This window comes from Bos javanicus, chromosome 10 (assembly GCF_032452875.1).
Source record: "Bos javanicus breed banteng chromosome 10, ARS-OSU_banteng_1.0, whole genome shotgun sequence".
NCBI lineage: Eukaryota > Metazoa > Chordata > Mammalia > Artiodactyla > Bovidae > Bos > Bos javanicus.
Genome location: NC_083877.1, coordinates 22,382,216 through 22,393,987, shown reverse-complemented (window position 1 = coordinate 22,393,987; position 11,772 = coordinate 22,382,216).

The following is an 11,772-nucleotide window of genomic DNA, read 5'->3' as shown; positions in this document are numbered from 1 at the left end:
AAGGTTGCCCAGCTTTAACATCCTCTGAGCCTGGGAGGAGTTCCCTCCTGGCAGGCCCCTGGAGACACTCAGAAATGTTTGTTTTAGGAAACCCAGGGATCTCAGCACTGAATGAGAACATAGCTCCTCCATGTACAATTTCGGATAATCTGCAAGCATTTGGGGTCTTTAACATAATTAGTTGGCCCCTGAGCTCTTTAAACTTTAATATTTACACTATGACAATTGGAAAGTACTCATTAGTGTTTGAGCCAAAGCAATTCTAGTCTCTTTATTCATTCCAATGAGCTTCTTCTCCATTAGCAAGAGAGGTAAAGGCCCAGAGGTTATCTGCCTAGCCAAAGTGGTTCTCAGGCGGAAATAAATTTGAAAAGCATTAATGTGGACACTGTGAGAAATTTGTTCTTACAGCTAATGTCCAGAGGGCAAGGTCCAAATAAATAACTTCTGACAAGCCCTCCCCTGGCTCAGCCCAGAGCTTCCCTCAGCTCCCAGGGGTGCCCAGTCAACTCATTCTCCAAATGCCAGAAAAAGAGAATGGGGAGTGACGGGAGAAAAGGTGGGGTGAACAACAGCAGCAAAGATCTGCCTCAAATTCTACATCCTCAAAAGTTCATTTCAGGACCTCCCTGACTGTCCAGTGGTTACAGCTTCACCTTCCACTGTAGAGGGTGTAGGTTTGATCCCTGATTGGGAAGCTAAAATCCCACATGCCTCACAGCCAAATAAATCAGAAGGTAAAACAGAAGCAATATGGTAGCCAATTCAGTAAAGACTTTAAAAACAGTCCACATCAAAAAAAAAAAAAAATCTTAGAAAAGTCCAAGTCTCCCTTAAGACTGCACTTTCTTAGCTACTTTCTAACTGTGATGAGTGTCCCCAAAAGGAATACCCAACCTCTCATGCAAGCTTGTGATATTTTCCAGTTCCTTCCCAGTAAAGTTTGTCAAGGTTCCACACAGAATTCACCCAGGCTGGTGTGAGCTCTCACCTCCCTGCATCCGCTGTGATCCTAAGGAGGGCTGGGGGCACACTGAGCTGCTGAGCTTGACATAAGTTCTGTCACCAAAAGGGGCATCTTCATGTATTGGGGCATCTCTCCTGCATGTTCTATCCGAGGCCTCAGGCACCTTGTGAAATATATGCCAGGGAACAAGCTGGTAAAGTCCAGCAAAGATTTCTGAGGGTTCATTCATTCTATAAGAAGGTCTTACATGGAAGGGAATTCTGCTGTGTACGCTGAGCTCTGCCACAGAGCTATCACCAGGGCCTACAGTGGAGTGCTCACCAGCACCCTGAGATGAGGGGGAAGTTGCTCCTCTGAAATCCCCAGAAATGGCCAGACAGACAGCACAGCTGGTCCTCTTTGACATTTTCGCTAACATCAAAAACTGAGCATGAGTTGCATTTGCAATTTTCCAGAATTCCTCATTTTAGGTTAAGACTGGCCTTACCTATAGATTTGTCACTTACATGGTAGGATTTGACACACACAGAAAACTTCTCCACTAAAAGGATTATATCCCCACCAACCTTCTGTGATTCTGCAGTCTATCCATTAGTCACCCTCTGGAGTTCAGCTACTGACAGTGCAGGTTAAATACAAATTTGTTACTTGGAGAAAAGGCATATGAAGGCGTCCTCAACTATTAATGCCCCAACACTGCTGGAATGTCAGACTAAGACATGTGCGTTAAAATCAACATACCAATAAGTGAAGACTGACTTTATGTAATGTATGTTTAATTTATGAAAATGGTAACACTATTTTGGATCAATAAACGCATGACAGATCCTTGATATTCTATTAACGAAAATTAGTCTGAGGCTATAGTTTAACCTTTGAGATTAGTGTCAGGAGAGAGGGTTATCTCCCTGCTGCCCTTGTTAGAAGCAGCACATTAGCACAGATTCCACACGGATCAGATTCAGTTTGTAATTCAGTATAAACGGTATGTGTGGTCGAGAGAGCAGAAAGCTCTGGCTTTGACTCTGTCTCTGTTACAAGATGCATGACCTGGATAAAACCATGATAAGTAATGTGAGCCTCAGTTTCCTCTGCATAAACTTGGGATATGGAAAAGAAACCTTGCTGTAAAATTCTGATTCAGTGATTCTCTATTAAACAATCTTTCTCTTTCTGCTACTCATACTCACAAGAAGAAGAAGAGGCTGACGGTGCTGGCCCAGCACCCTCAACAGACCTACACCTGAGCCACTGTGAGCCCTGAATTTGGGGCAGGCATGTCACTTCTGGGTCTAATTGCTGCTTGCCTGTCTGCAGGTGCTTACTCACAGTATCAATGATGTAATTACTTCCTGGGTAGAAAGGAATAAATCTCTGATGCTTTTGCACTGGTCCTTATGTCTGTCTGCTTTCAGTAGAAGAACCATCTTGATTCAGACTGGACGCTTCGAGAGAGCAATTGCTTTCCATTCAATTGCCTGAAGATGGTGCCTAATAGAGAATCATACTCAAATGGATATGGGCTAAATCATCAATATCATGATTGCAATGCCATGGTATTAAAGGAAAATTCTCAGAAAAGAGACACATCCCTCTCTCACTGACTCACTAACTCCCATGTCCTATAAACACAAAACCAAACTGCAAACATCACCACAAAGGAGCGTGAGCACAGGGGACTGGTGACTAAATCCCACTTGTCAGTCGGGATGATAATACCAGTGGCCTTTGGAACCAGGAATTTCCAATCCTGTGCTTGTGGGGAAATTTCTGGCTCCAAAGGCTCCTGTGATTGTAGGGATTCATACAACAGCAAGAACCAGCTCAGAGAAGCCCACTTGAGGCTGGCCTGGAACAAGTGGGACCACCCGGCCCATGCGGGAAAGTAAAGGGAAGAAGGGCCTGGTAGGGGTCCCTCTGCGGTAGATTTTCCTCACCCAGGTCCAGCCTGTCAGAGTCAAGGGCAGCCATAGGTCTGGGTATCTGGTTCTCCCCCATCGTCCTCCTCCAGAGTTTAGTGGTCCCCAGGACAGAGACCAGTTAAGGAATGACTGTGATACTGGCTGGTTCTGACCTCAGGACACTCACAGAGACAGCTGGCTTCTGAGGACTGGAATAGTGATCCTGTTATTCCCGCACTCCATCCTGCCCAGGGTGCAGCCCCAGGCCCCAGGTCCCAGCGCCTACGGAATGTGAAACTGTCAACCTGTGGTGGAGGTCCTGGGGTCTTGGGAGCAGGGCTCTAGGGCCAGGGGACACACCTGAGGCATCATTCACCTCCAAACAGTTCCTCAGCTGTTCAGAAAAGACAGAGGTGAGTAGAGGGGGAGGGAGGCTCAGCCTACCATTTCCTCTTCTGCGTGTGGTCATCGAAATCGCCAGGACTTAGACCTAGATGCAAATTCTGTCTCTGGCACTTATTAGTGCTAAAGATTTGAGAAAGTTATTTAACCTCTGAGGGCCTGCTCGCTCACAAAAGACTATGATGCATGCCTCAGCGAACTGTGAAATCCAAGTGAGTGGGCTTTCAAGTAGACGCTCAGTGACCACGAAGTTCCCTTCCCTTTGGCTGATTGGCGAGACTGGGGTTCAACTCACTGAATCCCAGAGAAGGTGTGATGGGGACGAAGGGAGGAGGGTGTTGTGGTTCCCACAGCTCCGCATCAGGCTTCAGAGGACGTGACACCTCACAACCGCATAAAACTCAGCCAAACTTTCTCGTCTGTGACATTTTCAGAGATGAAAAGAGGCTCCACTGTAGTTCCAAGACCAGGAGCTGATGGAATTAGGAGGGTTGTTTTTGCAGACAGTGTGGATAACACCAAGGTGGCCTGGCCAAGCGGAGAAGGCAATGGCACCCCACTCCAGTACTCTGGCCTGGAAAATCCCATGGATGGAGAAGTCTGGTGGGCTGTAGTCCATGGGGTCGCTAAGAGTTGGACACGACTGAGCGACTTCCCTTTCACTTTTCACTTTCATGCATTGGAGAAGGAAATGGCAACCCACTCCTGTGTTCTTGCCTAGAGAATCCCAGGGACGGGGGAGCCTGGTGGGCTGCCGTCTCTGGGGTCGCACAGAGTCGGACATGACTGAAGCGACTTAGCAGCAGCAGCAGCCTGGCCAAGAGCAGCTGGGTCTGGGTCTCAGTACCTATGGAAATACATACATTACCTGGCACCTAGGTTTCCTAGAAACCTCTGTCTCCAGAATATAAAACCCCAACCCATAGACCCGGCGAAGAAATGAGGCCCAGAAGGCATCTCCTGCAACGCTTTATTTCACGTGGTTTATTGAAAGAAAAGCAGAGACAACACCAAAAGAAATAAAGAGAAGGTGATGAGTTAAAGTAATCAAAGCGTTGTGCGTTTACTTACAACTCAACTAAACAAATTCTAGTTCTTACACAAATATTCTGAGGATTAAATGAGCAATACAATACTTTTTTGAGCTCTTTGTGATCAAATGCTTTGCCGTTAGAAGTTATATTCCTGGGGAGTCAATATCAGAGATGCTTGTTCCTTGTCAGTAAACTTAAGAAGACGCCAAAGCTGTGTACATTTAAATCACACAAAACCTTCCCCTGAGCTGTCTAGTCTCTTGACAGCCCCCTTTCACTGAGCTCCATGGTCATGGAATATAAATATCTTTATCTTATCAGCACAGGCTTTTGAAAATTTGACATAATAGGATTTCTTCCTCACAGGACATATCAAACATCATTGCAAACTAAGTCTATTTTACTTTTAATCAAGACTGAATCAAAGGGTCTTTTCTTCAGTCTTTTAGACTTTCTATTTCCACTTGATCTCTCTGACCATCCTGCCAACCGGAAGCCCTGAGAACTGGTCCAGTTACTCCAAAACGCAGCATCTCTCTCTGAAGTGTTCTTGGAGGAAAGGTGAGAGGACCATGTGGACAGATAAAGCAATTAAAAATTAACAGATACTTAACAAGTGAAGGGACTGAAATGGAGACAAAAGTGACAGTAATGCTATTAGTAGTTTGTTCTATGAAGCTCTAGTTCAATGTCAAGCTAGCGTGAAAGCTTCTCCATTTTTGTGGTTTTCTCTCTCGATCCCCAGTGCTAGAACAGTATGTTTCTTGAATGAGTAAATGAATGACACATTAATTCATGAATGAACAGTAATATTGAGAAGGGGAAGAAATCTATTATAGTCAATAAATGGGCCCTGGAAGACACCCCTTTGCCTCCTGACCCAGGGAGTGTAGCCCACAGTTGAAGCAGAGCCCTTAGGCCATGGGTACCTGGGGTGGCCACACATCTTAGAAGGCATTTCAGCATCAACAGCAATTCCTTCGGCAGCTTGAATCATTTGCTTCCATAATATGCTACTCAGCTGTTGTGATCTCTGGGGATGCTCTCTTCTTAGAATCTCTGCTTCCTACGTCAGCTGTTCTTCTCATTTGGAGAATTAACCCACATTGTCTTGACCGTCGGGTTCATCCTTACTTCCTTCTCTAGATAACAAGATCCTCAAAGGTTGAGACTGTGTTGTATGCTGATTTTTGTGTCTAGTTCACTGTATATTCTACAGCTGAGTACATAAGAGAACAACTACTCAATTAATGAAATTGATGAACATGTACCAAGGCTTGAAGAGAAGGACATGAGCTGCTGGGTTGGATGACAAAAGCCACATCACTCTGTTTTTCAAGCCCTAGCCCAGAGGTGCAGAGGCCCGCCTCCCTCCAGTGTCGGGGCCCACAGCAGTACGCAGGCACCTGCAGCCCCATCCTAAACCCTGCAGTCGCTGTGCTCTGTCTGCTCTGCTTTCACTGCTCTTGTTAGCTCTAAGGACAAGCTGGCTTGTGTTGCATTAGATCTTCCATCCTGGGAAGTGTTTCACAGCTTTGCACACATCCCCAGGCCCCAGGCTAATGAGTAAGGGTTGAAAATACATTCAGGTGTCATCATGGGCAATGGAGCAGGTGTCAAACACGGTCTGCAGGTCAGGCTGGAGCAAGCTTCCACTTGCTTGCTCTGTACCGAAATAGGTGGGCGGTTGGCTGAAGACACCAACGAATTTCCCTTTGGCTCTGTGCTTTCTCCATCTCTGCCTCTGGGGATTCTTGAAGATATAGTGGGAAATGTCAGCATGAGATGCAGGACTCTATCTCTCTCCAGGATTCACCTGGGATTTTGGCAAGACATGCCAGGTCTCCACGGTTTACTTTTAGAGTCTGAAAGGTGGATAGATTTGTAAGAAAGTGGACAGACAATCTCTCTCCAGAAGAGAAAGGGCCCTCTCGGGCTCCAAGATGCAGTCCCAGCGTTGCTCAGGCAGATGTCAGGAGATGGGTCCTGACCCTCCGTTGCGACAAGGACTCTGAGGAAAGCCATGACTGTGTGTTTCTGTACCCGTCTTCCTCCTGCTTCACGGGTGCTGAGACTTCAGCCCTGTTAGGAAAAGGACAACGCAGAGGAGGAAAGTGGCCACTAGATGGCAGCAGAGGGTAAGAAAAGGGAGTTGAAGGCAGCACAGGGAGAGGCTTGCCGCCCCTCCATTTTGCTTTACATCTTTAATGAGATATGTGAAGAAAATGAGTCCCTTACATGCCACACACAGATGCTACAACATATGGAGAGATGCCGCACAGCAATATTTCTCTGGTTATTAAACAGGAGGCACCTAACCAGTCATTCACGGCATCATCATGCCGAGCTGTCCTTTGTGCCCTGGATACTGCTGTTGACAAGGTAATAACAGGAGAAAGCAGTTGAGAAGACTGATGTGCAGACCCGGGCCTCTGGGCTTGCAGCTTCGCCAAGCCAGACTGCTGGCTGGATTGCCAGGAAGCAGGAGCTGCCCAGCCCAGTGGGGGCCACCTTGCCAAGGGGCACAAGCCATATGGCTTCTGCTGCGACTCAGCCCAGGCAGGGCACAGACTGCTCTCTGGTCTCCCTGGCAGTCCCTGAGGGCTCGTTTATTAAGAACCTGATTACCACGAGACAGCTCTTGAGGCTGACCTTCCAACCACAAACCCCAAGAGGGAACGGGTGCTCTAGACATTTTAAAGAGCAAGACATGCTTGCTTTTCTGGCAGCTCTGAAGGCATACAGGGTAATGAAAATGCATTCAGGGGCTTCCATGGTGGCACAGACGCTAAGACGCCACACTCCCAACGCAAGGGGCCCAGGTTCAATCCCTGGCCAGGGAACTAGATCCCACATGCCACAACTAAGACTCAGAGCAGCCAAACAGATTTTAAAAAAGAAAAATGCATTCAACTGCACACAGATGGGGAGTCCATTTCCCATGCCTCCCCAAGCAAAGGTCAGGAATCTGGTCCTAGTAACCAGGAATGTTTTCCCTTGGCAGGCACATCTCACAAATTCTCCTGGGAGACTGCTACACAGGGCTGGGGGCAGGCAGGTATTGCTGTATTTTTTTTTACTATATCCCACCCCCATACCAACTCCCATGTCCTATGTCCAACCACCCGGGCTGGTCATTTCACACTAATTTCCCCACTCTCCCAAACCCAGGGGCTCCTTGAAGCCTCAGTGGTGACTGAGGAACTGAGAACAGGTGAGTCAGCCCAGGCAAGCAGAACTCCACTCCAGAGCCCAAAAAGAGACTTGTCATCCACCCCAAAGTCCAAGCTCCCAGGACTTCTCAGAGTCACTCATCAAGCCCCTCAACAGTCCTGAAATGAAGGTAAATAATACATTCATTTTTCATACAGAGAAACTGAGATGCACAGCTGAGGCATGGCTTTGGCTCTTCTAGTTCCCATCCCTTTCCTATAGGTCTGAGCCTCTGAAGCTGACCTCCAATGGGAATGTAATAGCAAGGCTCACACTGCCACGATTCCCCTCCATCTTTCAGAAAAAGATTCTATGTGCTAGAAATCCTCACAGGTCTGTGTGACCTTACACAAGTCACTTAACCTCTCTGTGCCTCAATTTGCTCATCTGTAATTTGAAGGACTAGCACTGGATGGGGACTAGGGCCTCTTCCGGCTCTGCGATCCTGGGGCTTTAATTTCTCCAGTCTCAGCCAGCCCTTTCCAACAATAGCCAGACTCCACAGGAGGGAGCAGAATTCCTCCTCCAGCTGACAAGAAATGTGGTCATGGTTGGAGTCTTGTCGACCTCCTTTGTCCTCAGCACGAAGGAGACAGGGAGGTTTCAGATGTTATTGACACTAACAGCGGGGCCTGGAGGCGACCACACTCTTAGGGAAGGACCACACAGAGTTGTCCCCGTGGGTGGTGCAGATCCAGAGTCAAGACCCCAGGATGTTTTAATAACTATTTCTCAGTGGAAAAAAAAAAAAAAGACTCATTTTATTCTGCACAAGGGTCTAGGGACAAGTCCAAGTCTCCCAGGAGGCAACTCCTCTCGCCTACAATGGGGGATTGGCTCGGCTCAGCTGCACTGACAAAGGCTGAATACAGCATGCAGCAGTGCGGGCGGCTCCCTGTAGCTCCATGTGAACATGACTCACAGCGGTTATGAATATCAAACCTCCTTTGATGTGTTCCCGGACATGAGGAGCAGCCACAGCGGGGAGGAGGTGGACCCTGGATGCCGGCTCTGCGGGGTGGTGTGCGGAGGGCCTGGACATGTCTGGCAGCATCCTGAAGCTCCAGGAGACCTTGGAGCGGGTAATTACCCTAGGACTCCCTGGGACAGCAGCACTGCCTTCCATCCGTCTCTCTCCCTCTCTCTCCCGCTCTTCTTCTTCCTGTCTCCAGCTACAGAAGAATGAGATCCTCCAAGAATTATGACCTGTTTTTATACCTTCACCCTTCCCAGGGGGGATAACAATTCACTTCCCTGAATAAAACTGGTTTTATTGAGCACAAAATGAAAGCACCCCCTCACTCAACATCTGCGCCAATTGCTTTAAAGCCACAGTCCTGGCCCCAGTCAGCCAAGCAGGATTTTCCTCTGTTATGGCCCTTTCTAGACACTCAGCCTTTCCAGTGGCTGCATGGTACCTTGTTCTCCTAGTAGGCTCCCAGTGATGACTGAACACCAAGCTTCCCAGTCTCTCTCGTTTTGGTAGCTCCCGAAACTGGGTCAGTTACGACAAACCAGAGCAAGAGACTGAGCCCAGCCAACTACAAGGTGAATGCCCAGACTGGATCAAGAAGAAAGGATCAACCACCTCGTGTCTGTTTCCGCTGAAAGCCTTTCCACGTGTGGACGATGCTCCCATTTCTAGACAGGGTTCAAGAACAGGTTTGGTCCCTGGAAATTTGGACAAAGACTTTACAGTTATAGAAGGAGGTGGCAAAGGGTAAACAGGAAAGGAATCTGTTCATCTCCATGCCTGCATGCTTTTGGTTTTCTGAAATGGGGCTGATTTATTTTGCAGCTAAGTTGGACTTTGAAAACTTCTCATGTGCCCAGAGATCTCATGCATATATACACATGGAAATAATAAAATAACTACTCTTTACTGAACACTGACCTCGTGCCATCCACAATGCCCAGGGCTGCGCAGGCACCAGCTCTCCAAATCTTCACAGATGCTCTGCCTGGGAGCAGAGAGTGGGGAGCAGGTATTACTATCCCTGTTTTACAGCACCAAGCCTCCGAGAGGCTAGGAATTTTTCCCAAGATTGAAAAATTAAAGTAAAAGGGCTTGGAATCCAAAGCATCATCTCTTAACCACTGTGCTATGGCGCGATATGCTTATCACCAAGTGCTCTGCATTATGAAGGAGGGCAGGGAAGGCACAGTTCTTGACTTTAGAAAGCTTCCATTTAACTACATGGCAGTGCACACAGAGCTACACACATGCACAGAGTTACTACGACTCATCTTGTCTTCTAAGAGCCCTGTAACTAAAATATTCATGTTCCATCTTCATTATCTTGCTCTCAGACTCCTGCCCTGGATTCACAGATTGAACCTTGTTCTTATAGTAAAGACCGGAGTCTTCTACAGTAGGGCTGTGGATACTCGGGTTCTAGAGGCAACAGTGTGAGCAATCCGACCACCAAGATGCATTATGCTACAGTTACTCAGCTCCTGAGCTGTAACTGTTTGTCTGGTATTGCCTTTTCCATTTGATCAGGAAGTTTCTCTAACCCGTTTCTCTCTTCAGGGGAGCAGGGGAAGACACCAACACCGGCAGGGGCAGGGAAGATTTCAGGCTTGAAGGTTCAGGAAGCCAAGTCATAGATCAACTAGAAGAAATAAAGCAGGGGGAGATTCAGGGCACAATGAAATTCCATTGCTTCCATGACCTTGAAAGGTAAGTGATGATATCTCTAGAGGACACCGTGTGCTAAGATGTGCGAACATAAAAGGAAGGAAACCGTGCACCAGTTGCAGACTTTGCCAAGCACACACCGGCTGCCAAGACTACTTCAGCCTTGACTCTTAGATCCGTGATCTGGGACACAGGACAGTGTTCTACTGTGCTGGACATCTTCCAGTGACATTGACCCAACTGAGGGCTGGGAGGAAGACTTCTTGCTTCTAAGAGACAGAAATTCCCCTCCAAAGTAGAGTTATTGAACTGCCCATATGTAGGATGTGGGGAGACTGAGAATGCTTGAGTCCCAGGAGAAATGCTGAGAACAGATTTGTCTCCCTATGGGCTAGATCCCTTTGTAAATCTAATGTTTGGGGAATTTGCCTCTGATTTCATTTCAGGAGATTTGTGCTTGTTCCCTGACTGCCCATCAACCTGAAAAATAACAATTCTTGATCAAAGCCTTCTGAGAACCTACACCAGGGAGGATTGAGAGGACTGGGGTTGCGTCTCTGGGTGATCACTGCCCCTCCAGTATCACAGCACTTTCTACACCCCAAGGCAGCCTGGTCATCTTGTCAGCCAAAATTCAAATTGGGAGACTGACATAGTTTTGTTTCTAGTTCTCTCTACATATACATCTCCAGGTGCCTGCTTATTAATCAGTCTTAATTCTCGCTTTAATTTCTCAACTGTGGCTTCCAATTCCTGCTTTCCCAACCTCCTCCAAAGGAGTCATTCCTCGTCCCCTGATGAATGGGCAGGAACCTCAGAACCTCGCTCTAGGAATCCGTGGTTCCCGCACTCCTCCATTTGACCACTGGAGGGCAGTGCTGGACCGCCCAAATCTCTAGGTGCTCTGCTCCGTCTTCAGCCCCACCTGGGCCGTCATTGTAGGCTATAGCCTCTGGTTGGAAGCCAAAACCAAGGACCACTTGGAGCACCCTGAGAGCACAGCACGGTCAAGCCTATTACAGCAGCTCCTCCAAACCTGGGTCATAGAAATAAAAGGCAGTTCACCAGAAAGCAGATTTGGCTCCAATCCCCTGGGAAAGATTGAGACGACAATCTGCCTCATGGTGTCATTAATCAGGAACCATCTGTCTCTCTGAATGGGGATGCAGAGTGCTACCTATCTCTACCCACTCAGGTGTAAGCTCCTTGAGGGTAATGTCTTAATAAGCTCTATATTCCTGGCAGTAAACACAGTGTTTGACAATAAATGTTTGTTCAATGAATGGGTAGATGAAGCACACATACATATATATGCATAAATTGGAATTGGCCGTTTTCAGATTTGTTGCTATTTTCCAGCTCTTATAACACCTAAACTTTAAGCCATCAATTAGTTGCTGCGCATTTTTAGTCCTGAAGACAGCCAAGGATAATTAGGTTATTAATTAAAGCAGTGGTTGTCATTGTACAAACGTTATTTCAAACACCACTTCAAGAGTTTCAGATCTCTTACTTTCAGAAGTCCTTCGTTATATCACCCATGTGTCCTCAGATCTCATCAGCCTGTGGATTACAAAATACTGACATCGTTTCATGAATATTCAGTTTATAACT